The sequence below is a fragment of the Antechinus flavipes genome, chromosome 4 (genome assembly GCF_016432865.1).
Source record: "Antechinus flavipes isolate AdamAnt ecotype Samford, QLD, Australia chromosome 4, AdamAnt_v2, whole genome shotgun sequence".
In the NCBI taxonomy this organism is placed as follows: domain Eukaryota; kingdom Metazoa; phylum Chordata; class Mammalia; order Dasyuromorphia; family Dasyuridae; genus Antechinus; species Antechinus flavipes.
The window spans coordinates 972770-1000501 of NC_067401.1; the positions used below are offsets into that span (position 1 = coordinate 972770).

The following is a 27732-nucleotide window of genomic DNA, read 5'->3' on the forward strand; positions in this document are numbered from 1 at the left end:
TTTGGGTTTTTATAGGGAAAAACTGGGCAAGGAGAAGCCGGACTCCCGAGTCGGAGCCGGGCCCGGGCCGCTGCGGTCCCGCCTGAAAGGGGGAACGGAGGCCCAGTGGTCGGCCCGGGGCTTCCGCTCTGATCCGAGATTAGGCCAGGCTGATGGCAGCTGAGCAGCATTCTTGGGCTTGGGCAGCCAGCACAGGGGAGGGGCCGGCTCCGGACGAGGCCATTGGCCGCCCGCGCTGACCAATAGGGCCCGAGGGATGGGAGGCACCTCAGCTCCGGGCTGCGGCTGGAAGCCCAGATGGGAAGGACTTGGTCTGGGAGCCACCCGAGGTTTCGGGAACCGTCTGGGGCCCTCGGTCCTCCTTCAGGCCCCGTCTCTGCCCATTTCACAGATGAGAAGGCTGAGGTTTAAAGCAGATCGCACAGGTAGAAAATAGCAGCCGGGAGAGAGGCAGACAGTCAGCCCTGAGGTGGATGAGGTCATTGCACCCAGAGCCAAGGCTGGGGGGGGCGCTCTTGGAAGTAGGGAGCCCCGGTCCTGGCCCAGGGGAGGCGGGAGATCCAGGGCTCTGGACACCTTTGCCTGTGCCCTCTGACCCCATCTTCCTGACTCCCCCAGCCCCATTCACGGAGCTCTTTCTGAGCCTTTCTCCACATCCACAGCTCAATGGCCCCCAAGGGCAGGCCCCGGAAGCCGCAGAGGGCCCAGCTCTGCCCCCAGCTCTGACCCCGGCTCTGCCCCCAGCTCTGACCCCGGCTCTGCCCCCGGCTCTGACCCCGGCTCTGACCCCGGCCCACCACTCAGGTCCCTGGGGTCCTGGAGGGCTCCCGGGGCCTCCTTCTGGGGCCGGCTGCTTTCCCCCGGCCCTGCCTGGCAGCAGGGAAGTCTCGGCAGCCGGGCACAAAAGGCAGAGGGAACCGCGTTCCGGCCCAAGTGTTGACTTTGGAGGGCCTGCTTTCCCAGTGGAGCTTTTCCAACAGAGTGACAGGAGGAACCATTTCTGGGTGGGAAGGGAACGAGGCCGGGCCGGAGCCGCTCCAAGTGCCCTCTCAGGGGAGGTGCCCCAGACAGTGAGGGAGAAGGCCAGGCCCCAGGGCGGAGCCTGTGCCCACGGCCTCTTTCTCAGCGCCCCAGGGGGCAGAAGGCCGGGGGCCTCCAGACCAGCACCTCCTTTACAGACAAACTAAGGAACTTGAGAACTCAGCTAATTAGTAGCTAAAGAGGGACCAGGACCAGGAGCCCTCCCCCCTTATCGATCTGCCCTAAATGCCCCTGGGGCTTCTGGGTCTGAGTGGAGACTCTCCCCCAAGCCCGAAACTCCAGCCTGTAACTCGCCCCCATCACTCTGGACAAAGCCCCCCTGGATTTCCCCTGGGAATTTAAGGAACTCGTTAACCCCCTCCCCACTACTGAGGAGTGCCGGTCAGTGCTCGGCCGGAGCCGGTGACATGGGGAGGGGGAAGGCTGGCCCTGGGTTCCAGTCCCACGGGGAGACCCCTCCCAAGGCTTCTCCCTCCCCGGGGTCTGGTTTCCGGGAGGGACGTCTTACTGGCCGTGGGGGCCCCAACAGAGCTTCTGTGACTTGGGCTGTAAAACTGAGGGGATGCAAAGCTTCCAGTGGGGGCTGAGAGTGGCCCAGGCCGGCCGGTGCCTTCCCCGGGGGCCGGGCTGTGTTTTGGGGCCGGCCTGGGCCTCTCGGGCGGATCTTTGCTAAGACCACTCCCTGGGCCACCCCGGGCATGGGTCACGGGGCAAGGGGGCGGTTTTACGGCAGCTTGGTCCCGGGGGGAGCCTTGGACAGAAAAGTGACCTTCGCCAGCCCCCCGGGGCCGAGAGCAGCATGGGCTGCTGGGAACTTGGTCACTAGAGCATTTGGGAAAGCCAGTGGATTGTGAAGGGAGAGAGAAGGCCCAGGAACAAGCGGAACAGGAAAAGAGCGTCCGAGGCAGCCGGAAAAGCATCGGGACTCCTCGGGGATCTGAGAGCGGCGCACCCCGAGCTCCTTCCAGCCGTCCCGTCTCGTCCTGGGGTGTCCCCCAAGGTCCCTCGGTGACCCGAGCAGCAAAGTGAGGGGGGCACAGAGGGGGACCCCTCTCCCGGGCAAATCCACCGGGGTCTCGGAAGCCATGGAAGCCACGGCAATGGCCAAAGAGCTCACACCAGCTTGGGGGGGTGGAGGGAAAGGAGGGAGAAGGGCAGAGGGGAGGAGGGGGAGGAGGAGGGAAAAGGGAGGAGGAAGGAGGTAAGGGGAGGAGGAGGGAAAGGAGGAGGAAGGAGATAAGTGGGAAGAGGAGGGAAAGGAAGAGGAGAGGGGAGGAGGAGGAAGGAGAGGAAAATACTTTGTCTTCAACAGCTGCAGAATGAGGGTGACACACATGAAAATGGTCTTAAACATGGTCTGCAGTTTCATTTTAATGACGTGGTCCGGAGGAAGGGGCACTGGATTTGCAGTCAGAAAACTTGGGCCCAAATGCCACCTCCCAGCCAGGGGCCCTGTAACATCTAAATGCTCCGTGCCTCAGTTTCCCCATCAGGCCAAGAAATTACAACTCCCGACTCTAACCCTAAATTCTCTCCCTCTGAGGTCCCTTCTCCCTTCCACCTGTACGGGCCGAGCCTGAAATCAGACTCCCTGCCAGAGCCTGGAAAGTCGGCGGGGGCCAGCTGCTCATCGTCCTCCCTCTCAAGGCCTTTTTGTCTCGGGCCTGTCCCCGGAACCTCCCTGGGGATCCTCTGGCCCCGCGCGCTCCTCCTGGTCTGAAACGGCCCAAGGCGGCCCAAGGCCCGCTGTGGGAAGCGGCCTGAGACGCTGGGAGGCCCCTGGGAGGGAGGGACGCCTGAAGCCGCTTTTGCCGCGGGGCCTTCCCGGGGGGGGGTTTCAGGGGGGCCGCCGCTCTGAGGGCTCCCGCCAGCCCCAGGGTCCCAGAGAGGGGCCCCATTTCTGTCCCGAATGCTTTGGAACGGGAACGCTTTCTCCTCCAGGACTGGCCGGTGCCAGGCTCTGCCAGGGCCAGGTGCCTGGGCTGTTCGCTCTGAAGGGATAACAGGACGTTCAGGGCAAGTCTGGGTCCTGCCGAGCTCACACTCCAGGCTGCAGGGCCGGGTCCCCTCGCGGCTGGGTCCCCGCGGGGCTGGGCTGGGTCCCCGCGGGGCCTGGGCTCTGAGCTCGGCCCGCGGTCCCTCCGGCCGCCCAGGGGAACAGCCCAGGCTCAGGCCTTCGGGGGACCGTGGGCTGGACGAGGGCCATGGGCATGGCCGGGGCAGGGGAGCCCCCGCAGCAGGATCTGGGCACCAGTGATCCCCATCATCCCCTGCCCATGGGGCTCCCCCCATTCCAACTGAGCTCCAGCCAGGGCAGGGATTGGGCCCCTGCCCACGGGGGCCCGGCAGCCTGGCAGCGAGGGCCGGGCCCCTCCCCTCTGCCCGCTGGCCAGCTGGACCTCGGCTCCTCCAGACTCGGGACCGCGGCCGGAGCGGGAAGGAGGGAGATGAGCGGGCCGTGGTCCCTGAGCAGAGCCCCTCCCCCGGGTGGTCACGGCCCCTGTGCTGGAGACCCCCGGCCTCCCCGGAGCCCCGGGGCCTTCCCCTCATCCCCGTCCAGCCAGAAAGGGCTTTGGAGCACGGCCCCGTGGGCCCCGAACCAGACATCCAGGAGTAACTCCCGGAGGGCCCCGAGGCTGGGCCCGGGTCTCAGGGGGTCCTTCCCACGGCCCCAGGCATACGGGCATAAATACGGGCCGGGCTGTGTGTGCAGGGATGTGTGTGTGTGAATGTCTGCGTACAAGCGTCCATTGTGTAGATGCATATGTGTGAACAGGTGCCTCTGAGGGTGCTGTGTGTGCACAACGGCCTCCCCCCACCGCCCCCCTCACTTATGGGCCTCCCCCCGCCAGCCCCCCTCCCCACATGGCCCATTGTTCCCCCCCCCCCCCCCCCCACTTATGGGCCTCCCCCTGTCAACCTCCCTCCCCACATGGCCCATTGTTCCCCCCGTCGGCCCCCCTCCCCATGTGGCCCATCGTTCCCCCCACCGCCCCCCTCACTTATGGGCCTCCCCCCGCCGGCCCCCCTCCCCATGTGGCCCATTGCTCCCCCTGCTGCCCCCCCCACTTATGGGCCTCCCCCTGCCCCCACCTCGCCACCCCGGGGACCAGCTGCTCAGGGCGTTCCCGAGGGACCTCCGGCTTCCCGGGACCTGCTTGGTTCTGGGGGGGGCACAGCTCGCGAGCCCCCTCCATCAGGGCATCTGTTGAGGGACGCGGAGAGGTCAGGCCGTGGTTCTTCATGCCCCACTGGGCAGCAGCAGGAAGGCAGGGGCAGTGACCGTGAACAGGCCCTTTCAGCCGGGCATTTGTGCCGAGCAGGAGGGAAGCGAGGGCCAGACCCCCCCCCCCCCCACGCGCCGGGGGTCTGCAGGCCGCTCCCGGGCAGGGCCAGCTCCTTGGGCTGCACCTGGGTCTCCTTTACCTCCCAGACTGGCAGGAACCACACCTGGCTGATCTGTGCCCACCTTCTCCAGGCCCCCTCCTCTACACTCCCCCGCCCTCCCTGCCTCTGACCGCTCCTCTCCGGCCTTCCTCCCGCAGCCGCCAAGGGGACGCCCCAAGCCCAGATCTGGGCACTCCAGGCCCCCCGCAAGCAGCCTCCAGGGCCCCCCGGCACTAAAGGGGCTCTGCCTGCGGGCCTCCCGCGCCTCCTGCCCGTTGGGGAGCCCCCCGTTCCAGCCCTCCTGGCCCACTGTCCCCAAATGAGTCGCATGCGGCCCCCCTCCCGGCCTCACACAGGCGTCCCCTCGTGCCCGGGACGCCCCCTTCGCTGCCGCTTTTCGGAACCTCCCCCACCTGGAAGCTCTCCCCCCACACTGGCTCCTCCACATTCACTCCCCCCCTTCGGCACCCCCCCTCAGAACAAGGGAAAGACCCCCGGTGGCCCCCGCCTCCTGCCCAGGAGACTTGGGGAGGGGGAGCTGGGGGGGCTGCCATGTTGAGGCACTTGGGGAAGTGGGGGCAGGGATGTGCCTGTGCTGACCGTGTCTTGGACCCCCTGTGGGCTGGGGGAGGGGCTTGTGCAGGGGGCAGCTTGCCCTGCGTGGATGTGGGAACCCAAAGGCTGGCATTAAAGACTTTCCACGGTTTGCAGGTGTCTGGGGGCGCCCGGGCACCTCCCCGAGGGCAGGACCGCTGCCCAAGGGGGCTTCCCTGAGCTTAGTCATCCAAGCGGCACGTTGGAAAGTGGAACAGACTGGGAATTGGGAGAGTTCTTGAGCTGGGACTGGGTTCGAATCCCGTCACTCCAGGTATGGCCTTCAGCAGGTCGTTGGTCTCTGAGCCTCAGCTTCTTCATCTGTAAAATGAGGGGGTTGGGCGAGAGGCCCCCCAAGGAGCCCCTGAAGCAGGAAGGCACGATGACTGGGGGCACAAGCATGGCCCCCTGACCCCACCCCCACTTGCTATATGACCAGCCCGCTGACATTCCAGACTCATTGGATACATGGCAGCTGTCCTGTGCCTGTTCTGCACCCCTCTATCCCCCTGCAGCCGGCTGGCTTCAGCAGCTGAGGGGCTCCGGAGGCCTATTGTAGAACTGTGCCCCCGGCCCCGGGAGCTCCGCCCTCATGGCTCTTCCCAAGAGCAAGCTGGGCTGGTCGCCGGGAGCGATGGCTGCGGGCGGCACGTGGCGGGCACGTGGCTCACGCCGAGGTCCCCGGAGGCCGCCTGGAGTAAGAACAAAAGGAGCCGTGCTCCCCGTGGGAAGGCCGCGCTGGAGGCGGGGACCTCTCCCTTCCCCTTTCCTTGTTGCCCCAGGGCCGGGCGTGTATCGGGGGGCAATCACTATTGGGGGAGCACTGACAAGACCCAGGGGCGCTCTCTGCTGGAGCTTGGCCCGAGGCGGGCCCCGCCCCTTAGACGTCCCTTTACCGCGCCTGCGCTCGCACCCTGGGGAAGGCGGCCCCCTAGTGTGCGGGGGAGGACCCCCGGGGGTGGGGGTGGGCAAGGCCTTGCCGGAGCGGCCTGTGGACGCTGATTGGCTTTCAGAAGTTGGGCGGCTCCTTTGGGGAGAGGGACCGGAGGGACCGGCCTTTCCCGGAGAAGGAGGCGGCCCCTCCCGGGCCATCGGCGGGCACTGACCGTCCAAAAGGGAACCTGGAGGCCGCGGTCTGGCGCCCGCCCTTCCGGGAGCGGCTGCCAAAGCAACTGAGGGCAGGTCGGGGGAGGGGCTCCTCCGGAGCCTCAGTTACCTGACGACCCCGCCCCCTTGGTCTGGGGACAGAGGTGCTGCCTCCGCGGGGGCGGGGCCAAGGGAGCCCCCGATTCGGCGAGTCTTGTCGCCCCCACTGCAGGCCGGGAGAGTTGGGATGGTGGGAGAAGCCGGGCCCCGGGAGTCAGACGGGCGGCCAGCGTGCCCACGGGCACGGAGGGATGCGGCCCTGCACAGGTGGCCAGGGAGGGAAAGGCGGGGGGTGGGGGGATGGGGGGAGGCACTCGGCGGTGGCTGACTTCGGCCTTCCCCTTCTCCCGCCTGGCCCTGGTGGGCTGAGGGCCATCTTGGTCCAGTCTTGGGTGGGCATCAGCTCGAGAAGGGCTGCAGACTGGGACAATCCTGAGCCCCGGGGCGGCCTTTGCCTCCCCTCGGGGCGCCCTGCGGGTCTCTTCTCCCCAGCCTCCCCTCAGGGCGCCCTGCGGGCCTCTTCTCCCCAGCCTCCCCTCGGGGCGCCCTGCGGGTCTCTTCTCCCCAGCCTCCCCTCGGGGCGTTCTGCGGGTCTCTTCTCCCCAGCCTCCCCTCGGGGCGTTCTGCGGGTCTCTTCTCCCCAGCCTCCCCTCGGGGCGCCCTGCGGGTCTCTTCTCCCCAGCCTCCCCTCGGGGCGCCCTGCGGGCCTCTTCTCCCCAGCCTCCCCTCGGGGCGCCCTGCGGGTCTCTTCTCCCCAGCCTCCCCTCGGGGCGTTCTGCGGGTCTCTTCTCCCCAGCCTCCCCTCGGGGCGCCCTGCGGGTCTCTTCTCCCCAGCCTCCCCTCGGGGCGCCCTGCGGGCCTCTTCTCCCCAGCCTCCCCTCGGGGCGCCCTGCGGGTCTCTTCTCCCCAGCCTCCCCTCGGGGCGCCCTGCGGGTCTCTTCTCCCCAGCCTCCTCCCCAGCCTCCCCTCAGGGCGCCCTGCGGGTCTCTTCTCCCCAGCCTCCCCTCGGGGCGCCCTGCGGGTCTCTTCTCCCCAGCCTCCCCTCGGGGCGCCCTGCGGGTCTCTTCTCCCCAGCCTCCCCTCGGGGCGCCCTGCGGGTCTCTTCTCCCCAGCCTCCCCTCGGGGCGCCCTGCGGGTCTCTTCTCCCCAGCCTCCCCTCGGGGCGTTCTGCGGGTCTCTTCTCCCCAGCCTCCTCCCCAGCCTCCCCTCAGGGCGCCCTGCGGGTCTCTTCTCCCCAGCCTCCCCTCGGGGCGCCCTGCGGGTCTCTTCTCCCCAGCCTCCCCTCGGGGCGCCCTGCGGGTCTCTTCTCCCCAGCCTCCTCCCCAGCCTCCCCTCAGGGCGTTCTGCAGGCCCCCTTCTCCAGACTGGAGACCTGGGCAGGGCAGCGGTTCTCTGGGGTCTCCTGGCAGAGAGGCGCTCCCTGAGGTGGCCCGGAGCCAGTGAGTGGAGCAGGGAAGCTGGGGGAGGTGGCTGGCGGGGCCCCTGGGCTCTGACAGCCCCTCGGGCCCCGCCCCGCTTCTTGCTTAGAAGGAAAGCTGGCGGGGCTGATGGGAAAGGTCTCGAACGCGAGGCTGCCCCTGCCAGGGTCCCCGCGGAGCCGAGCCGGATTTCTCTGATGGATGGGAGCTGGTGGCTCTGGCGCACACGGTGCCGGGAGTGTTTACACTGTCCGGGAGGCTCTGAGAGCAGAGCTCTTATTAGAGGAAGGCCGGCTTCCAGTCTGGCCCGAGGCCAGGGCAGCTCCCGGCCCAGAGAGCGCCTTCCCCAAATGTGTCTCCGCCGCCCCCTCGGCCGCGGGGCAATGGGCGCGGGGCAGCGCGGGGGCTGCTGGGGGCAGGAGGGCTCTCCGGGAAGGGAGGGATCCGAGGAACCTCAGCCCCCACCTAGAACCAAGCAAGTAGCATTTATTGAGCACCTACTACATGCCAGGCCCTCGGGGTGCTTCCAGCCTCACAAAGGGGACAAGATGGAGGCAGCGAGAGAAGTAAAGCAGAGACAAGGGGGGGGGGAGGGGAAAGCCTTCTGGGAGAAGGGGCTGGCCCCAAAGGACTTGGCCATGGGAACCGTGCAGGGCCCAGCGCTGGGCCGGGGCAGCAGGGGCTCCTGGGGGGAAAGGGAAGGGAGTGCGCAGCTCCAGAGCCCCTGCTGCGCACCAGGCGGGCGCTAAACACCTTTAAAGAACGGGATCTCATGGGATGCTCACAACCCCCCCCCCCCCCCCAACGTGCTGTTATTAACTCTTCTAGTGGAGGAAGCCGAGGGCCTGGCCCAGGGGGTTTTAGCAGGACCCTGCCTTGCTCCTCCAGCCTCTAGAGCTGCTGCTGGTAGAGAGGAAATGAGCACAGCTGCCCGGGGGCCATTGCCCAGCCCCCGCCCCTCCTGGCCCAGGATGAGGCCGCTCTCCTTGGCCCCGGGGTAGATGTGGCCGGAAGGGGCCGGACCAGCCTGGCGGAGGGGACCTTGGACAAGTGGGCTCCAGGAAGACATGGCTCATGCCCACCCCTCCCGGTTCTGGGGCGGCCTTTCCCGCCCCTTCTGCCGGCCTCCCGGCTCATGGAAGACGCTGTGGGGCTGGGGGCCTCGGCTGGCTCTCGGGCCTCCCGGGCTGTTCAGTGATGAGCCCTCGGGAGGCCTCCGAAAGGCCTGCCCGGGAGGGTGTGTGCTCTGATTCGCTGATGACCTTGGGGCCAAAACGAGCCTTTGGCAAAAGCAGGATTGACGCTGGATCTGGGCAGGAGAGAGTCTGGGAGGGAGTCCTGGCTCCGCCTCCGCCATCTTGGCTGTCAGGTTTCTGGGAGCTCGGCTCCCTGGGCTGGTCACACGTTCTCCACCAGGCGCTCCTCCAGCTGGGAGCGCTGGGACCCGCCTCACCCTTGGCCCAGCCCCCCACAGCCGGGTTCCTGACCTTCCTCTCAAGCGCTTCCTTCCTCGCACCCGGCAGCCACTCTTGGCCAGAGCTTTGGGTTTTCAGGGCAGCAGGGCTGGGAGGCAGCCAGAGGGGGGTGCACAGTAGGGCGGGGGTCTGGTTGCTGACAGGGTGGAGGCAGATGACCCCTGAGAGCCCCTCCCCTGCTCTGCTGTGGCTTGTCTGGACAGAGACCGAGGGCAGTGAGAAACCCCTCATGAGTCATCCGAACTTTGATTAAGCTCCTCCAGCTACTGGACAAGGCCTGCTGCTGACCTCCAGGGGCTTCTGTTCTAGGGAACCCCGACCCGGACCACAAGGGGGGCCGGGCCTTCCTAGAGAAGGCCTTGGGAAAGGTGAGGGAGGTGGGGATCGTTCCCCTCAACGTGGCCCACTCATCTCCCATGATCCCTATGCTGGAGCCCCCCTGGTGGCCAAAGAGAAAAGGCAAGGGCCAGGGCCCCTAACTCCCCCCCAGGGCACTCGCAGAGCCCGCATTCGGCCTGGCTCCTTCCCCTCCTTCCACACTTTTGTCCGCAGCTGCCTCTTGGGGGATATTTTGTGCTTTCTTCTCTGGGTTCATGTGGTCCCACTGAGGGACCTCTAAAAAGGAGAATGAATGAATGCGCTGCTTATGGACACTGTGCACACATGTACGTGTGTACGTGTATGTGCATCCATCACGCTCAGCAGCGCATCTCCTGGCCTCCATGAGACCCTTACTAAGGGCTGGAGGAATGAATGAATGAGTGTTTGTGCAGGCTTGCCTCACCTTCCCCTCTCTCCGCCCCCACCCCGAAGCCCCCCACCACCCAAGGATCTTCAGTCACTCTAGGGAAGGTCTTTTCCCCAGTAGGGTGGGAAAGAGCGCGCCCACCCGGCTGGATAAGCCTGGAGACCCCGGCCTTGGGGAGGATGGCAGAATCATCTCCGGGTTCCGGGCCCTCAATGTCCCCCCTGTAAATAAGGCGTCTAGGGACCCTTCCCGCTGGGCATCTTTGAGGCCCGGCTTCCCATCAAGCATCTTTCCTTCACTCCCTGAGCGTCCCCGGGAAAGGGGCTTCCCCCCAGCCTCCCTTTTCCACCCTGACAGGATGCGCGCCCCCACGTCGGACTCTTGTGCTCGCGCCTGTCATCTCAGTCGGATGCCTAGGGAAGAAGCCCCGCCCACCACCTTGGGCACTTGTCCCCGCCCCCTGGGCGCTCGATCCCGCCTCAGGCCGCCGGAGCTGGGCTGCCGCAGGGTTGATGGCTTGGAAGCCCCGCCCAAAGGTCCTCCCCTAAGAGGCTTTAGTGGCCAGCTCCGGCCCAATAAGGGCTCAGCGGTTCTCTCCGACCCCACCCAAGACCCGCCTCCTGGCCGCCAGGTTCTTCCTCAGGCCACTTTGGCCCGAGTTGCCGCAGGGCTGAAAGCTTCGAGGAAACCCCGCCCACAAATCAGCACCTCGGAGGCTTCCCCAGGCAGCTCCGGACCAATAGGAGCACAGCGACTTTCTCCTAGCCCGCCCCCTAAACGCCTGGCCTCGCCTCCAACCGCTGTGGCCTGGGCTGCCGCAGGGCTGATGGTTTCGGGAAGCCCCGCCCACAGACCCTCCCTCAGAGGCCTCCGCGCCAGCTCCAGTCCAATAGGAGGTTAGCATTCCGCCCCCGCTCCGCCTCTGGCCGCCAGACCCAGCCCTCGAAGCTCCCGGCTCTCGCGCCGCGCCCGCTGGGGCCAGAGCTGCGGCAGCCAGGCGCTGCGGCCTGGTTCTGTCGGAAAAGGAGGAGATGTGTGCGCGTGCGCGCGCGGAGCCCGGGGGCGCGTCCCCGCGTCCGTGACGTAAAGGCCCCGCCCCCAGGAGGCGGGGCGGCGGGGGCGGCGGCGCGGGCACGGGAAGGCGGAGGGCGCGGGCGCGGGCGCGGGGCCGGCCAGGGCCAGTCGGGCGGCGGCGGCGGCAGCGGCGGCAGCGGAGGCAGCAGCAGCTCGGAGCGCGGGGTTCCACGCGGACTGAATCACGGAGAGACGGCGCTCATGGCGGCCGCGCCGCGCGGCCTCCGGGCACGGTGAGTGACGGGAACCCACGCGCGCTCGCGGGATCTGGGGGGCCGGGGAGGGGGCGGCCTCGCTCCCCTTCTCCCTCCGCGGGGGGGCTGGGATCCCGCCCGTGGAGTGTCACGCGTGGGCTCTGTAGAGGCCCCCCCCCCGCCCCATCCATCCTCGGTGCCCCCAGTGTCCGGAGCCCTGGGCGGCCCCGCGTGCGCGCTGCGTGCTGGACAGGGGATGTGTGTGCACGTCTGCATCGGGGTGTGTGTGCGTGTGCGCGCGTGGGACCCCGGGGTCTGGGCCGGCCAGCGCCGGGGGGGGGGCACCGGCCTGGGCGCAGGGAGCGGCCACCCCGGCACTTCTCTGACCCCGGAGGTCGGTGGTCCCCCGCCCAGCCCGGCCCCTCGGAGGGCCCCTCAGGCACCCTGGGTCCCTGCCCGGTGCCCCAACCTGCGAAGGTGCCTGCGGACACTACCAAGGTTGGCACGGAAGCTGCCGCAGACCTCTGGGGAGGGAACCTGGCTCCCTGCTGTGCTGGCGCGCTGGTCCCTGCCCACCCCCTATTGCGTCCAGAGAGTGGGGACCCCAAAACTTGTCTCCTTCAGTGTGGCACCCGCGCCTTTGCCAGGCGCACAAAGGCGCTCCCCGCCCCCACGGCAGTGCTGCATTTTGACAGCTTCGGGCGGGAGTGCCAGCGCATGCCAGCCCTGGCCTGGGCATCCAGGGGGTGCTCCAGAGGGCCCCCAGCTCCTGCCCTCCCTCCTGCTCTGTGTCCGTCCTCCTCCCCCCAGCGCCTGTCCTCCCTCTTGCCTCCTCCCTCCTTCCCTCTGTCCATCCTCCTCCTCTGTCCTTCCCTTCACTCAGAGGGACCCCAGTGCCTGCCCTCCTCCCGCTATCCCTCTGTCCTCTCTCTCTCCCTCCTTTCCTTCCCTCTTTCCTTCTTTTCTCCCTCCCTCCCTCCCCCTTTCCCTCCCTCCCTCCCTCCCTCCCCCTTTCCCTCCCTCCCTCCCTCCCTCCCTCCCCGGGCACCGGAGACCAGTGTTAGGATGCAGCAGACAGGTGTACACGCGGCCGGGGGGTGGGGGCGAGGCCAGAGGGACGCGAGGCTGGGTGGGGGCCGGACGCCGGGGTCTCCACGAGGCCGGGCTGGGGGCTCGGAGAGCCGGGGACTTGGGGTCCGTTTGGCAGGCGAAGGTGCGCTTGGCAGCCCCGGCAGATGGAGCTTCCCGGGGGCGCTGGCTCCGCGGCCAGGCTGGAGCCCGGAGGCCTCCGCAGAGAGGGGGCAGTGCTGAGAAGGACGGCGGCCCGGCCCTGGGAAGTGGTGCTGGCCGGGCCTGGTGGGCAGCGCCGCGGATGAAGTCATGGGGGGATGGCCCTGCGCCTCCCCTGCCTGGGGGGCCCTTCTGCGGGGGAGGGGCCGGGGAGGGAGCCGCGACCTATTTGGCAGATGCTCCGATCTTCTCAGATGGCTCGTGTCTTCCTCACATTGCACGGAAACCGAGCCCCCCCAGGCGAAGGGGAAAATCGGGCTCCTTTGCCCAGCACCTCATTAGCGGGGCTCGAGCCTCGATCCCTATCTCTGCTCTTTGTGCGAAAAGAGAACGGGCTCAGGCTGGCTTTTGGCTCGTTGGGGAGAATCTTAGAACCTGGGGGTCGGAAGGCGAAAAGTAAACAAGTCCGCCCTCCCCTCCCTCCCCTCCCTCCCCTCCCGGAGCCGACTGATTTAAGACGTAAGTGTTGTGCTCCTTTGCAATGTCCTGTTCAGCTGGGGTTTTATGATGGGAAAAAATGTGGCTGGGCTGGCAGGGAGTGCAAGAAACGCTGGAAAAAGGTGTTTGGAGCCCTGGCCCCATCTGAGCAGGGGCGGAGGGGGCTGTGGCGGGGCCCAGAGCGGGCCCAGGAGCCCCGGAGTGGGCCCAGAACCCGGTGGCTGCCCCGGAGCGGGCCCAGGAGCCCCGGCAGCTGCCCCGGAGTGGGCCCAGGAGCCCCAGCAGCTGCCCTGGAGTGGGCCCAGAACCCGGTGGCTGCCCCGGAGTGGGCCCAGGAGCCCCGGAGTGGGCCCAGAACCCGGCAGCTGCCCCGGAGTGGGCCCAGGAGCCCCAGCAGCTGCCCTGGAGTGGGCCCAGAACCTGGTGGCTGCCCTAGAGTGGGCCCAGGAGCCCCGGCAGCTGCCCTGGAGTGGGCCCAGAACCCGGTGGCTGCCCCGGAGTGGGCCCAGAACCTGGTGGCTGCCCCAGAGTGGGCCCAGGAGCCCCGGCAGCTGCCCTGGAGTGGGCCCAGAACCCGGTGGCTGCCCTGGAGTGGGCCCAGGAGCCCCGGAGTGGGCCCAGAACCCGGTGGCTGCCCCAGAGTGGGCCCAGGAGCCCCGGCAGCTGCCCTGGAGTGGGCCCAGAACCTGGTGGCTGCCCTAGAGTGGGCCCAGGAGCCCCGGCAGCTGCCCTGGAGTGGGCCCAGAACCCGGTGGCTGCCCCGGAGTGGGCCCAGAACCTGGTGGCTGCCCCAGAGTGGGCCCAGGAGCCCCGGCAGCTGCCCTGGAGTGGGCCCAGAACCCGGTGGCTGCCCTGGAGTGGGCCCAGGAGCCCCGGAGTGGGCCCAGAACCCGGTGGCTGCCCCAGAGTGGGCCCAGGAGCCCCGGCAGCTGCCCTGGAGTGGGCCCAGAACCCGGTGGCTGCCCCGGAGTGGGCCCAGGAGCCCCGGAGTGGGCCCAGAACCCGGTGGCTGCCCCAGAGTGGGCCCAGGAGCCCCGGCAGCTGCCCTGGAGTGGGCCCAGAACCCGGCAGCTGCCCCGGAGTGGGCCCAGGAGCCCCGGAGTGGGCCCAGAACCCGGTGGCTGCCCCGGAGTGGGCCCAGGAGCCCTGGAGTGGGCCCAGAACCCGGTGGCTGCCCCGGAGTGGGCCCAGGAGCCCCGGCAGCTGCCCCGGAGTGGGCCCAGGAGCCCCGAGGCTGCCCCAGAGTGGGCCCAGAACCTGGTGGCTGCCCCAGAGTGGGCCCAGGAGCCCCAGAGTGGGCCCAGAACCCGGTGGCTGCCCCGGAGTGGGCCCAGGAGCCCTGGAGTGGGCCCAGAACCCGGTGGCTGCCCCGGAGTGGGCCCAGGAGCCCCGGCAGCTGCCCCAGAGCGGCCCCAGAACTCGGCGGCTGCCCCGGGGTGGCCCAGGGACGGGTTCTGCTTCCCGGAGCCCCTCTTCCCCCAGGACTGTGGCTCCGGCCAGTGCCCCACTGACGGACAGTTGTTTTAAAGGGAGCGGGCGCCGTTGCTCTGTGGTATTTGTTCCCACCGTCAGAAACGAGGTCTTGCTTATGTTCACAAACTTGGCTCTTTTCCCGGGGCCCCTTTGAAGGCTCTGCACGAGTGACTGCGCGGGGCCCCCGCGTGGGTCCGGGCCCGCGCCCTGTAGGTCTCCGCCCGTTTCAGGGGCCTCAGTGGAAGGGGAGGGAGGTGCCAGCCACGCCCGCCGACGGCCTGAGGGCGCCCCCGGGCGGAAGTGACCCACAAGGGAGCCCTCTTTGGAGAGAGCCTCCTGCGGGGCCGGCTGTGTCCCCGGGGGCTGGGAGCAGTGGACGGAGGCGGGCTCCCTTCTCCCTGGAAGGACAGGACAGGCCCCTCTCCCAGAGACCTCCGCTCTCGCCCGTGGCTCCTGCCCACCGGCTGTGTTCTCCTCGGCCCCCTTCCCCAAGGTCAGGGGCCATGCCCAGCCCTGCCATTCCTGGCTGGCTTCTGAACGGACGGGACTCAGCCTGGGGCTGCCTCCCTGGCAAAGCCCCCCAGGGCGGGGTCTGGTTTTGGTGAGCCTGGGATCCTCCCTGGGACCCTGGGGCAGCTTGGGTAGTGGATGGAGGGCTCGGGTTCAAGTCTTGTCACTTGGGCTCCCCTCGATGGGCCTCCTTCCCTCAGGGGTGACCTCGGGCCGCGGTGAGGCCGGTCAGAGTGGGACGCGGGACCTTGATCCGCTCCCCGAGCCCCGCTGTCAGGGAACGCGCTTTGTCCTCTTGACCAGGACAGGTAAGTCAGACAGAGCTGGAAGGGAGAGCCTCCCCTTGTGCTCTGGGCCAGAGCTCTGGGCGGCTCGGGGCCGGTGCTCCGCTCCGGGGCCAAGCCGCAAGGGCTGGGCGCGGGCACCCCGGCCCCGCCGTGAACACCCCAGCCCCACCACAGGCACCCCGGCCCCACCGTGGGCACCCCAGCCCCACCGCGGGCACCCCGGCCCCACCGTGGGCACCCCAGCCCCACCGCGGGCACCCCGGCCCCGCCGTGAACACCCCAGCCCTACCACGGGCACCCCGGCCCCACTGTGGGCACCCCGGCCCCACCACGGGCACCCCAGTTCCACCGCGGGTACCCCGGCCCCGCCGTGAACACCCCAGCCCCACCGCGGGCACCCCAGCCCCACCGCGGGCACTCCGGCCCCGCCGTGAACACCCCAGCCCCACCGCGGGCACCCCGGCCCCACCGCGGGCACCCCGGCCCCACTGTGAACACCCCGGCCCCTCTGCAAACACCCCAGCCCCGCCGCGGGCACCCCGGCCCCACCACTGCGCTCTCAGAGGTGGCCTCTGACTGGCACGGGGGTGGCCCTGACCATCTCCAGCCTTGCCGCGCCATCTGTTCCTCTGCATTCGGGCTCCGCGCTCTCGGGCTCCCGGGCTGGCCGAAGCTGCCCCTGGAAGGCCGGGGAAGGGAGGCTGGCTGGCTCCCGTTAGCGGGAAGGCCGAGCGCCCGAAGCCGGCCCCTTTCCAGTCTCTCCCCGTTTGTGCCGAGGCCTGGCCGCCGCCTCCGGGGGGCCCTGGGTCGTTCGGGCGCCCACCCCTTTACCGCTGCCTTCTCCCCTTTTGCGGTATCAGACACGAGCTGCCGCGTTAAACTTTCTGTACCCGGACGTCGGCCTCCGGGGGCTGCGCCTCCCCTGGGGTTTGGGGGTGAGGCCGGCTGTCGGCGGGCCGGGCCCTTGAGGAAGAACCCAGACTGTCCTTTGGGCTCTTTCCTTCCATGTGCTCTCGAGGTTTCCCCGTTTTTCTCTTGTTGAATTGAGGACTCAGGAGCCAGGCCTGAGAGCCGGGGCCCCGGCCTTGGAGAGTGGCCCGAGCTCAGGGGTTAAGGTCACCCCCCGACCCCGGCACCGCGAGCCACCGTCCGGGAGGGCTCCTGTCCCCAGGCGCTCTCCAGGGAGGATCTGGGAAGTGGAAGATCTGGGGCATTGCTTAAGGAGGGTTCCCGAGGGGCTAAGGGCCTTGCCCCCCAGCATTAAATGGGGGCTCCTTCCTTCCTGCCCGAAAGGCAGCGACGCAGGGGCCCATGGCCTGGCGGGCCTGAGCGGGGCCTTTGTGGCCTCCATTGTACAGTTGGGGAAACAGACAGACTCACTGGGGCTAAGCCAGCTCCTCGCTGGGGGAAGGCTGTGACTTCGGCCGCGGACCCCACGGCGCCGCCTCCTCCTGCACAGAGGGGGGCGTCGGGGGGAGGCCGGGACGAGCGCGGGGGCCTCTCGGGGCTCATTTGCTGTTGAACATTTGAAGTTCCAAAGTAGGGCGCGGGCTGCCCGGGGCACGGAGCGGACGCGTCCCCTCCCGGGTCACTGACCAGCCATATGGGGACACGCGGGATGACGGCCCGTCTGTTGTGTCCGGCAGACCGGCTCCTTGGCGGGATCGGGCACGTAGGGGGTGCTGGGGGTTGTTAGTGACCGTTCGCCAGGAATGTCCCCCACGTGGGTGTGAGTCCACAGTTTGCAAAGTGCCCGGGATTTTTCTCGGCCCCTTGTGCAGATGAGATTCTTGAGGCCGTGTGAGGGGAATGGCAGAAGCCGGGCTGGAGGGACCCGAGTCTAGGGAAGTCCCGGCCGTGGGCAGAGAGTGACCTGGCGCAGGGTGAGAGCCAGGTCCTGAGTGACAGGGAGCGGCTCGGGGACTGCGTCAGCAAGCACCGGCCACAGGGAACTAGCGGCGCTTTTTGTGGCCCTCGGGGCTTGGCACACAGCAGGGGTTTAATGATTGCTGCTTGGGCTGAGGGGCCTAAGTGGAGGTGGTGCCCAGGATTGGCAGAGCATTGCCTCCTCGCCTGGGCTTGGGCGCTGTTTAGAGCCATCGGGGGCTGCCCTTGGCCTGGCCCAGAACGGGGGCTGGGGCCTCCTGGGACCTCCTGGGAGAGAGCCAGCCTGCGTCTCCGAGGCTCCCCAAGCAAAGGGGCTTCCCCCTGTCCTCCCGCCTTCTGCGGTCAGCTTTCACTCGGAGGTTTCTGGAGAAACTGGAGAGATTTAGAGAAGAGGCTCCAGGAGGAGGGCCGCGGCCTGAGCAGTGGGAGCCCAGGGAGCCCCGGCTGCAGGAGGGGACACGCGAGCCGCCCACAGGAGGGCTGGGGGACCCGGCCAAGGAGACCAGGGGAGGGCTGGCCTGTTTGCCCGGCAGTGCCGGCCTTCCCGCTGCAGCCACAGCTTTGCTCGCCAGGGAACTTTCCCCACTCCCTTCTGGGAAACTGGTGAAAGGAACCTCCTTATAGGAGCAAAGATGGCTGAGGGCCTCCTAGTGCCCCCTGCCCCTCCTCCCCGCAACCCCCCAGCCCTGCTCTGCAAGGGCAGACTGCTCTGGGAGTGCCAGCTTGGGCCGCTGCAGCATCCCGGGTTGGCTCTGGGGACACACTGAGCCAGCACTTCCTTCTCAGAGGCTTGCGAGCCTGCTCTCTGACCCTTGCATTGTCAGGCCCAGGAGCAAGGCCAGTTCAAACACGCCTCTGAGACCCCGAGGTCAGACTCCTGAAACGTGGGAGCCACGGCTCCCTTCCCCTCGGGGCGGTCTCCACAGCGACCCTGCCTCCCGACAGACCCTCCCCATCTGTGGCCACATCACCACGCAGGGTGCTCTCGGACTAATGGGGCCATCCCTCCGACTTTAAAATCTGTGAATTCATTTGGGGAAGGGGAGCTGGAGCCTGTGGCGCAATCCCTGAGCCTGTGGTGCTGCTGAGAAACGAGCGACTTGGCCAGGAGGATCTGAACCCCGGCTGCTCCGACTCCATCACTGCCCTGCAAAGGAATTCGGTTCTGCAAACATTTATTAATCGCTGACTGTGTACTACCCCCACCCCACCCCACCCCTCCCGCACTGGGGAGTTTGCCATCCATCTCCTGGAAGGCTGGAAGCCTCTCCAGGTCTGTCAGTGGGGGAGAAAGCTTCTGTGGGCACGGATCCCCCACCCGGAGTGGCCATGAGATGGACACCCAGGGAGCCTATGGCCTCCCCAGCTCTGAGCCCAGCCTTTTATGTGGGGCCCCTTCCTAGGGGTGTGTGGGGGGGTCTGTCGGTCTTCCCAGGTGACTTTGGGCTCACAGGTCCCGTTTTCTCATCTGCTGCGAGTTGTCTGTGAGGCTTGATGAGGAAGATTCCCACTCGGGTGTGGCCCTGGAAGCCAGATCTTACACTGGGGCTACTCCTGTTTTGTAGATGGGGAGCTCTGACTTACACCCCAATGCTCAATAAATGGCAGCGGGAGCCCCTGGTCCTCTGGGCCGGGGCCCACATGGGAATGGGCCTGGAGTGCTTCCTGGCTGAGGGGCCTGGGCCAGCGGAGGTCCGGGTTGGTCCAGACAGGCCCCATCCCTGGAGGCCGGGATGAGAGTGATGGGAGGTTGGACAAAGGGCCTTCTCCTCAGGGGGCTCCCTCCATAGAGTTTGGGGAGGACTGAGGCCCATGGGAGGGAGCCCTGAGGTGGGCCCAGCTTTGGAGTAGATTGGGTTTGAATGGGGAAGTAATTGGCAGGCAGGCAGGAAGGGGAGGTTCGGGTCAGGTGTTGGGGGGCCCGAGGGGCTCTGCTGCTGAGCTCAGGATCTCTCGGCCCAGCTCGAGCCGCAGGGTGCCTGCAGGCTCCCCTCTGTCCACACCGGCTTTATTTTTAGTCTTTGCTGAACAAAACTTTCAGATTTTAGTACAATTGATTGTGCAGAAGCAGCAGAGGCTGCGGACGGGTTTCCTTTTGTTTAAGGGCACAGATCGATCCCAGCGTCCTTCAGGCTTCCCGGCCCCTCGCTTCCGTCCCGCATCCTTCGGGCTTCCTGCGGCTGTGATCGTTTCTAGGCGTCCCTTTGCAGTTTTCCTCTTCCCCCTTTCTCCTGCCTGTGTCTTCTCGTTTGTCTTTTTGGGCTCTTTGAATTTGCTACTTCTTGCAGAGTCTCCACTAAGCTAGAGTCTGTCGTGGAACGTGGCTCCCTTTTAGGAAGAGGGAAGTTGAGACAGCCCAGGAGAGGCTGGGCCAGCCCCCAGGGTCATGGCCATTTGGACCAGGCTGCTTCAGGAGCCACGGGTCTTGAGATTCTTGGGCCCAGATGCAGGCTTCCCCTCAGTGTCATCCCCAGGCTTGATGACATGAGACTCCTGCCTGGAAAATGGCTGTGAAATAGGAGGTGGGGGGCAAGGGTTGGGGAAGGGCAACTTCGGAGAGTCCTGGGAGGAGGTGCAGGGACTGGAGGTGGGGGCCCGTTCCAGAGCATTGTGGGAAGCATGTAGGTAGGTGGCGGAAAAAGTCATACCATCCTCAGTCTGTACTCAGACCACCTGGCCAGAAGGAGGCACTAGATGGGGACATGGGGCAAGTCCACAGCCCAAGGACCAGACATGCAGCCAGTGACTCTTGTCTCGCCTCCATAGTGATTTCATTCCTCAGCCACTAAGGGTAATTGTCTTCTGAAACAGATCCCGAGGATCTGGTATTTGGGATGGAAAGGACGGGCAAGTGCGAGAAATGATCACATCGGAGTTGTGAGTTCGTGGGACAGAAGAAAGCCGAGGATGATCCGCTGTGGAGAAAGGGGGGAGGATTCTGCGGGGATGAGAAACCACTCTGAAGAGGGAACGGGCAGCCGTCGGGGAGCCGGGGAGCCAGCTCCCGTGGCTTTGACCAGGGTGCATGCACACGGTTCCGAGAGCCCCGGGAGGCCCTGGCGGCCCACTGCTTAGCGCAGGTGGACACACGGCCACCTCCGGGAAGCGACCCCGGGAAGCGGTCCGTTCCTGTCCCGCAGCAGCAGAGCTGCTCAGCTCTTGGCTTTGCCTCTACTCCTCTGTCAAGGAGAGGGCGGCTGGCCTGAAACCTGGCCGGGAGGGCACGTGCTGCTGGAGGGAAGCCGAGTCCTCCTCGTGGAGTCCTGGCCGTGGGGCTGCTAGGTGGGAGAGCAGAAGGCTTGGGCCGGGGAGGGGCAGGCGGCGAGGTGCCCCAGAGAGCCAGCTGTAGCCAAGGGGCTCGCCCTGGATTCCTGGCAGAGCCTGGAGCCATGATTAAAGAGCTGGTTAAGTGAACGCCTGGAGGAGGATGCTGTGGTCCCCAGGGCCATCGTGGCTTCTCTGAGAGCGGCCCTGCCAGCCTCGGCTCCTTTCTTTGCGTGCTGGATCCCTGGACGGGGCACTCGGAGGAACGCGTGTGCCTGGGTTTTAGCTGATGCAGGAAAAGGCATTCTTACTTGGGTTGTGCAAAGCCTGAGACGGTCAGGGATGACATGACAGAAAAGCAAGGCTGCCCGGCTCTCTGCCAGCCCCCGTTCTATCGGGGCTTCAGCTGCAGGGTGCGTGGCAAGGTCTCCTAGGGCACCGAGCAAATCTCCCAGTGTCATTTCCATCCAAAAGCCCCGTTTGAAGCCGAACCATTGGAAGCACCGAGGAGCTGGGAACTCTGTTCTGGGTCTGTGGTAGCTGCAGCTGCCACGGCACGATTCCACCGGCGGTGTTCCCCAGGCTGGCGTTCTGCAGGCGCGACCGCTCCTGGACAAAGCGTCCGATGGCGTCTCCCCTGCTGTTCCGATGGAGAAGCTGAGGCAGGGCGACCGGGCTGCTGGGTGGCTTCGAAGTGACCGAATGCCGGCCCCCAAAGTGCCTTCCTTGACGGCTCTGTGTCTGCCGGGCAGGAGGCAGGAGGGCTCTGGTGAGGGGCCTCGGGATCTCCGCTCGGCCTGTACCTTTCTATGTCAGTGATCCTCAAGGAGACACACGTCTCACCTGTCCGACCTGCAGCTACAGCGGAGCCATGCTGGTGACACGGCAGCAGCTCTTGGCAGGCTGCAAGATTTATCGGGGCGAATCTAAAGTGATGCAATTCTCGGATAGATGGGGACTCTCACGCTTGGGTCACAGAGTTCCCTCAGCAGTTCCGGGAGTCCAAGCTTAAGGAGGAGCGGGATGGTTAAATGGACTCTTCCTCCAGGAGGAAGTCCCTAGTCCCTCCTTAGAACCCTGCAGAATTTCCTTCTGGCCTAAGCTAGAGCAGGTAGCTCCCAAGGCCCTTCTAAAGCTGAGCTTCTGTGAAGATGGGGGTCAAACCCAGCATGGGGCTGAGAGGATGTCGCCAGATCTGGGGCAGGAAGACACAGATGCCCATCCTGCCTCTGTCCCCTCCGGGTCCTGTGACCTTGGACCCCCGGAGACAGAAGAGCCACCCAGGGAAAGGGCTCAAAGCTGCAGGTGAACGGCCGGCCCCTAAATGATCACGGCCGCCTTGCCCGCTTCCTCTCTTGTCCTCCTCCCTCTGCCGTGTTTTGGAGGATTTCCCCGCTTCTTGAGGCTGCGCTTGAGAAGAAGGAGGAGGCCGGAGAGGTTTGGCTAGCGGATTTCTGCAGCGGACTCCATCCCGAGAGCACGGACTCTGTACTTGTTTGGGTCGGGGAATGCTGGAACCGTCCAGACCTGACTTGGTCTCTTTTGTGAGTGTTAAGATCATTCAAGAAGTAACTTCGTCTGACTGTCCTTTGATTTGGGAAGAAGGCTTGCTGCTGTCCTGGCCGGCACCTTGACTGGAACCCAGGCCCAAAGGAATCCTCCCCAGAGCCTGTGAGCTGGAAAGCCCAGAATGCATCACAGTCCAGCTGCTTGTCTTCTGTTCTTCCATCTCAGCACAGACCTAGAACTCAGCACATATCTAGAACTCAGCACAGACCTAGAACCCGATGGGCATTCTGGGTCCATGATGAGCCTGGCCCAGTCTCTGCTAGCAGAGGTGTGAGGGTAGGCTTCATCCTGGGGATGGGAGCTTGGAAAAGCTCCCGGACATGTGGTGAGTGAGAGGGCAGGCTCCGTCCCAGGACCTAGCTGCTTCCCAGGGGACTTCCAGAGCCCTCGAAGGCGGCCTCTGGTGCTGCGGGAGATCCCTTCTTGGAGGATTCCTGGGAAGGCCTGAGCGCAGATAAGTGACTTGTGGGCTGGACCGTGTGTGTGGGTTCCCAGGGTGTGGCCGGATAGAAGGGGGAGCCCAGAGAACCGTTTCTGAGGATGAAGGAGCCCCGGGTTTGCACTCTGTAGGACTCCCTCCTCCGGCCTCCTGGAGGTGGCTTCGGATCCGAGCAGTTTCTGCCAATTCTTTCCGCCTCCGAGGGCCCACCGAGGGTCAGAAGTGGGCTGCTGGCACAGGGCTGATTTCTCTTTCTGGGAGGCCTGAGCCTGGGCCTCTGGAGCAGGAAGCTCCCTGAGCTGCGTCCAAGCGACGCTGAAGCTGCCATGGGCAGAACTGGGGGCGCAAAGGTTGAGAGAGAGCTTCAGAGCGAGGGGCTCTGGGCCTGTTTCCTGATGGGAGGCAGTCCTGGGTCTTTTATCTCAGGCTTCCAGGTGAAGCGTCCAGCCGGGCGGTCAGGGGGCCGCGGTGGGGACAGGAAGAGACAAATGACCGGTATCGATTGCTTGGGTGCACAGCATTCTGGGAGGCTCTCTGGGCAGGAGATGCGGCCCCTTCTGAGGGGGGGAGAACTGACCCAAGAGAAAAGGGCCCCAGAGGAAGCAGCTGCTTGGAGCCGGGAACGGGGGCCTCGGGCAGGGAGGTGGGCCCAGGGCGGGCCTGCGTGCCCCAGGTGGTTCTGTGGACAAGACCAGCAGGCACGGAGCGGGCAGGCACTGGCTGTGGGACCCTGGCTGAGTCACAGGAGTGTGTGCGCCCCGCGCTCGCACAAAGCCCCGGAGCCGTGCTGGGGAGCGCTGCTTATTATTAGCTCTTATTGGGAGGGGGGCGCGCTGCCGGGGGCCGAGGACTATTTGTGGAGCCGAGGAGGAGCTCGGCGGCGGGGATTGGCCCCGCGCAGCTGCTCGCTTCTTATTGGCTGCGGGCCTCGTGGGCTTTTCACTCGTGCCGCAGGGCTGCTTTCCCAGAGTCACAGGTTTTTTAGCTCTAGAAGCACAAATTCAGGTACAGAGGGCACCCGACCGGGCCCCCGCCCACGGGCCCAGCTGCTTGCTGGGCTCCCGGCAGGCCTTGGGCGCCCTGCGTGGGGAGGGGGGCGGTGGGGGGGGCAGCCAGTTCTGGGGAGCAGGTAACGCGGCTGCGGAGCTCTCCTCGGCCTCGCTCCCTCAGAGCTGTCCAGGGTTCTGAAGCGCCGCCGCCCGACGTGCTTTCTGACCCAGTGGACGGAGCCCTCCGTGGTCTCAGCAGCTGCCTCCCTCTGGGCGTCTGTGGGCTGCCAGGCTTGTCCCGGGTCTGCCGCCCCGCACCGGGCTCCCCGCTCCCCGCCCCCGGCTCTCCGCCCTCAGACAGCTCTGTCCCCGCCTCCCTAACCGGCCTCCCCTGCCCTTGCCCACCTGGGGGAACGCAGTCCCAACCTCCGCCTCCCTGAGCCCGAGTCCTGTCACGTGATCCTTCTCCAAGGGAGCTCGCCCTCCCGACAGAAAGCTTTTCGGCCTCTGCAGGACTGGCCGGGAGCTGCCTTGGCTAGTGCGGGGCCCTGCAGGGAAGCCTCCAAATTTAGCCATGGGAAGGAGGCGGGGGCGCTCGGGCCGTTCATCCCTCTTACACGTGAGAGAGCCCGGAGCAGACTTTCCGGGCCCCCCGGGCCCGCATGTTCTCGCCCTGTCCTCCTCCTTTGTGCGCACGAGCCGGGGCTTTGCGCAGGCAGCTGACATTAGGTAACTTGCCCAGGATCACACAGTCGATGGCAAGTGTCAGCGGCCAGCTCTGAACCTGGCTGCTCCCGCTCCATCCCGGGAGCCTCCTCACCGTTGCGATTCCCCATTTGCTTCGGGGCTAAAACAGGTGTCCGCGCTTTGGCGGCTCAGTGGTTTCCACGCGTGGAGAGGTTCACGTTGTGTCCCCAGACGTGGAAAAGCGGCTTCTTCCCGAGCAGCCGGGTTTAACATACAGAGCCTGACGGGGACTTGGGAGTGCAGTCCGGGGCCAGGGCGGCCTGGGGCACCTCAGCCCCTCTTGCGCCCCCGGAGAGCCTCCCGGCGTTTCAGGAGCCCCAGTCTGGGCTGCCTCTGCCCTCGGTCAGTCTGAGAAGCCAGCTGGTCATCAGCAAACCTGCAGGGGGGGCGGGGAGCGCCACGGGGGTGGGCAGGTCGAGGACCCTGGTGCCGCAGGGTCAGGGAGCTGGGGGGCATTGTTGCTTGGGGGAGTCAGGGAGCTGGGGGGGCATTGTCACTTGGTGGGGTCAGGGAGGCGGCCACTCCAGGCAGCCATTGGCTGTGCGTTTCCTCTGGCTCCTCACTGTTAAGGAGGGTGCTCTTCTGTGGGTGTCACCCCTCCCCCTTTCTGGAAGAGATCCAGGAAGACCGGAAGGAGCCTCACCCTGCTGGGATCTGTATTATTACACCCAGGATGAGAGGCCCAATGGGAGGCCATTTCCAGTCCTGCCAAAGGGGCAAGCTGGAGAAGGACCTTGGCGGCCCTTTGGCCGCCCCAGCTCCCCACAGGCCCCCCAAGGTGTGGGTTGCGTGCCCATTTGTGTCTGAGGGCAGTCCATGCTCCCTGGGGGGACCCTGGAGTCTCTCAGGGGGCTGGGCCGAGACCACGCTGCTCCTCCTCCTCCCTCTTGTCTGGCTCCCCCGGTGTCCTGGACCGAACAGCGGCATTCCAAGCCATCTCCCTGGAGCTAATCCCCCAGAGCCTTGGGGGCCCTCGGCCTTTCACGCCCGCCATGGGAGACTGTTTGTACATATGGCGCGCTACAGAGCCTGGTGAGCGCACCGTCCGCCAAGGCCCCTGCTCTCCGGGCAGAGAAGAAGTTCCAAGTGAGGGGCCATCTCGTTTCTCCGAGGAATGATTTCCCACAAAGAGGGCCACACGTTGGGGTTGGGGAGTGGGAGGTAGGGGGGCAGGCTGCAGCCCCTGGCCGGCCCCTCCCTCCCACCCCAGACAGTGGCCCCCTGCCCATCCAGCTCGGCTGTGGGCAGACATTGCTCCCGGGGCCTTCCTGCTCTACCACTTGGACCCTCTGGCTTCTGTTTGGAGAGGGGGGGGTGTCATTTTTATGTAAAAAATTCCCAACATTAAAGAAACTTCTGGATTCCCAGTTCTCTCTGTCTGTCCTTCCTCTGGGCCTCCCTCCTAAAGGTGCCAGGGGGGGCAGTGCCGCAGACCGCAGCCGCGTTGTGTCGTTGGGAAAGAAAACGCAGAGAAAAAAGACCCGGAAAGGCCGAGAGGGCGCCAGCTCCGACGGCCTGCCCATTCCCTCACTCCCCTCCCCCTCCGGGCCTCTCTGTGTCCAGTCCTCTGTCCTCCCGGGTAGCGTGGCTGTGCTGAAGGCCCTCCTGGGGAGCAGGGGACACCCCTAAAATGTCTCCCTCCAGACCCTGGGCTCCTTGGCTTGGGCCCCGGCATTACTGCCCGTCGCTGTCCCTAATCACTGCTTCAGGGACACATAAGAGTAATAACGATGCTGTATTCAGGGCTTTAAGATACGGCCAAGGGTACCATGGGAGGTCAGCGCTGTGATTATCCCCATTTTACAGCTGAGGAAACGGAGGCAGATGGAGCCACGGGGCCACCTTGATGCCGGTGATGGAGTGCCGGATGGCAGGGAAGAGCCTGGCAGAGACTCCTGGCGCCTGAGCCCTGGCCAGGACTTGGGGGATTTTTGAGCGAAGAGATTGTCCCACATTAAGTAAACCACAGGCTGATTTATGTTGTTCCGAAGTTGGATTTTCTCCCAGCCTGGCTCTGAGCGGGCTCACCTCCGGAGATGGAAAAAGGAGCGAGTTTCTCTGAAGTAACCCGGCCTCTAAGTGTCTCAGCCCAGCCGGGCTTTCAGCTTCCCAGATCCTCTCAGCGGGCAGTGTGGAGCAGTGGGAAGGGCCCTGGCCGTGGCAGCAGAAAGTCCTGGATTCAAGACCTGCCTCTCTTCACTTCCTTTCTCCGGACCACAAGGGCATTGGAGGAGACGATCATGGAGGTTCCTTCCAGAGCCAGAGGGCCCCGGCTTTGCCTCGTTTTCCTAGGGTTCTGTTCAGTGATATCAGACTGACCTCTGTGGACCTTGCCTGGCAGCCTTTGGACTTGTTGTGCCCGGAGCTCCAGACAGCAGAGAGCTTCCCTCTTCTGCTGGATCTCAAGACCTAGGGTGGAGGCGGGGAGACCCAGGGTGGAGGCGGGGAGACCCAGGGTGGAGGCGTAGAGGCCCTGAGGAGGCCTCCAGCCCAGGTCTTGGGGTCTCTCCAAACTGCCCCCGGCCTCTCTAAGACAGAATGCAGCCTTGTGTTCCTGTGGCCATTGGAGGGCAGGGTCTGGGTCTCCTGTCATCTCCGCCTTTCCTCCCAGTCTGGCCGGGGCTCCTGGAGGCTGGAGGGTAATGAGGAGGGGGATCTCCAGGCTGGGCCTCCGAGAGTTAGACTTTGTTTTAGGACCTTAAAGCAGAGCCGGACCGCGAGAAGTGTTTGGGGCCGGCAGGGGCGCTGCCCTCGCTGGGAGCTCTCCGCAAGGGGAGTGGTTCAGGCGGGCGGCAGCTCTTGCTGGGGGCCAGGCTCTGGGCTGGGGCTGGGGACTGCCACAGCAAGGGAGACCGGCCCTGCTCCGGAGGAGCCCAGCGGGGGACATCTCTGTGCTGGACTGTCCTCATGCGTCCCGTGTCAGGGGCCCGGCTGCCAGTGAAGACCGATAGAGCCCCTGCAGGGGGCCGGCTCTCCGACCACCCCGGTCCTGGGGCGGAGGGGTGTCCGCCTGCGGGTGCTGGCAGTGCCCCGGGGACTGCGGTCCCTGCCTATCACTGGGCTCAGCGTGGGGTGAAGGGCGGCGACCGGCCCTTCTCCCCGCCCCCTTGGGAGCCTTCCGCTCTCCCCCAAGCGTGGCCAGCCCTTTTAGCCGGTGCTGGGGGCCCGGGCGCTTCTGGTGGCAGGAAGACAACACGCATAGACCCGTAGCAAGTGTTTCCTGGACTTGGGCAATCAGGCGGGCTCCCCCGAGGAAGCGGCTTTTCTTATTACCCCGCCTTCTTTATCCGCAGGCTTTATTTACACTTTCGCCTGTGAATGTCACTTGGAGCCCTCTGCCTCTCGCTCTGCCCTCCAGGACGGCTCCTGGAGAAAGCCCCTGGGCACGCTGCCTCCCGTCCGTGTTCAGTGTGACTTCTCCAAGTCTTCTCCGACCTGTCCCCAAGGGAAGTCCCCAAGAGTTCAGTGCGGAGGGGGCCGGAGCCCTTCCAGGCAGAGCTTCCCCCTGTCTCCTTCCGCGGGGCCCCTGCCCTCGCTTAGGGTCAGTCTCTGCTGCCCACGAGGAAGTCTGCGCCCCCGATCCATCCGCCCCCCAACGCCCCTCCTCTCGCCTCCCTTTGGCGCAGACTAAGTACTTTCCAAGCACCTCCCGCTGGCTACACGGGCTGCGCCCTCCAGAGCACCCGCAGGCTCTTCCAGATCCCAGGGTTTGGGTTCTCTCATTCCCCTTCCTCACGGCCGTGCTGACCCGGTCGGTCTCTC

General features: G+C 66.2%; 1 protein-coding gene across 1 annotated transcript in view; it reads left to right on the top strand.

The window, feature by feature from the left end:
- Positions 1 to 10987: 10987 nt before the first annotated feature.
- The window catches only part of ADARB1 (adenosine deaminase RNA specific B1), a 127833-nt gene continuing 111088 nt past the window's right edge, over positions 10988 to 27732 (top strand). The window contains exon 1 of the mRNA XM_051998285.1: positions 10988 to 11116. The gene's annotated coding sequence lies outside the window, so the exon portion shown is untranslated. The remainder of the gene's footprint in view (positions 11117 to 27732) is intronic.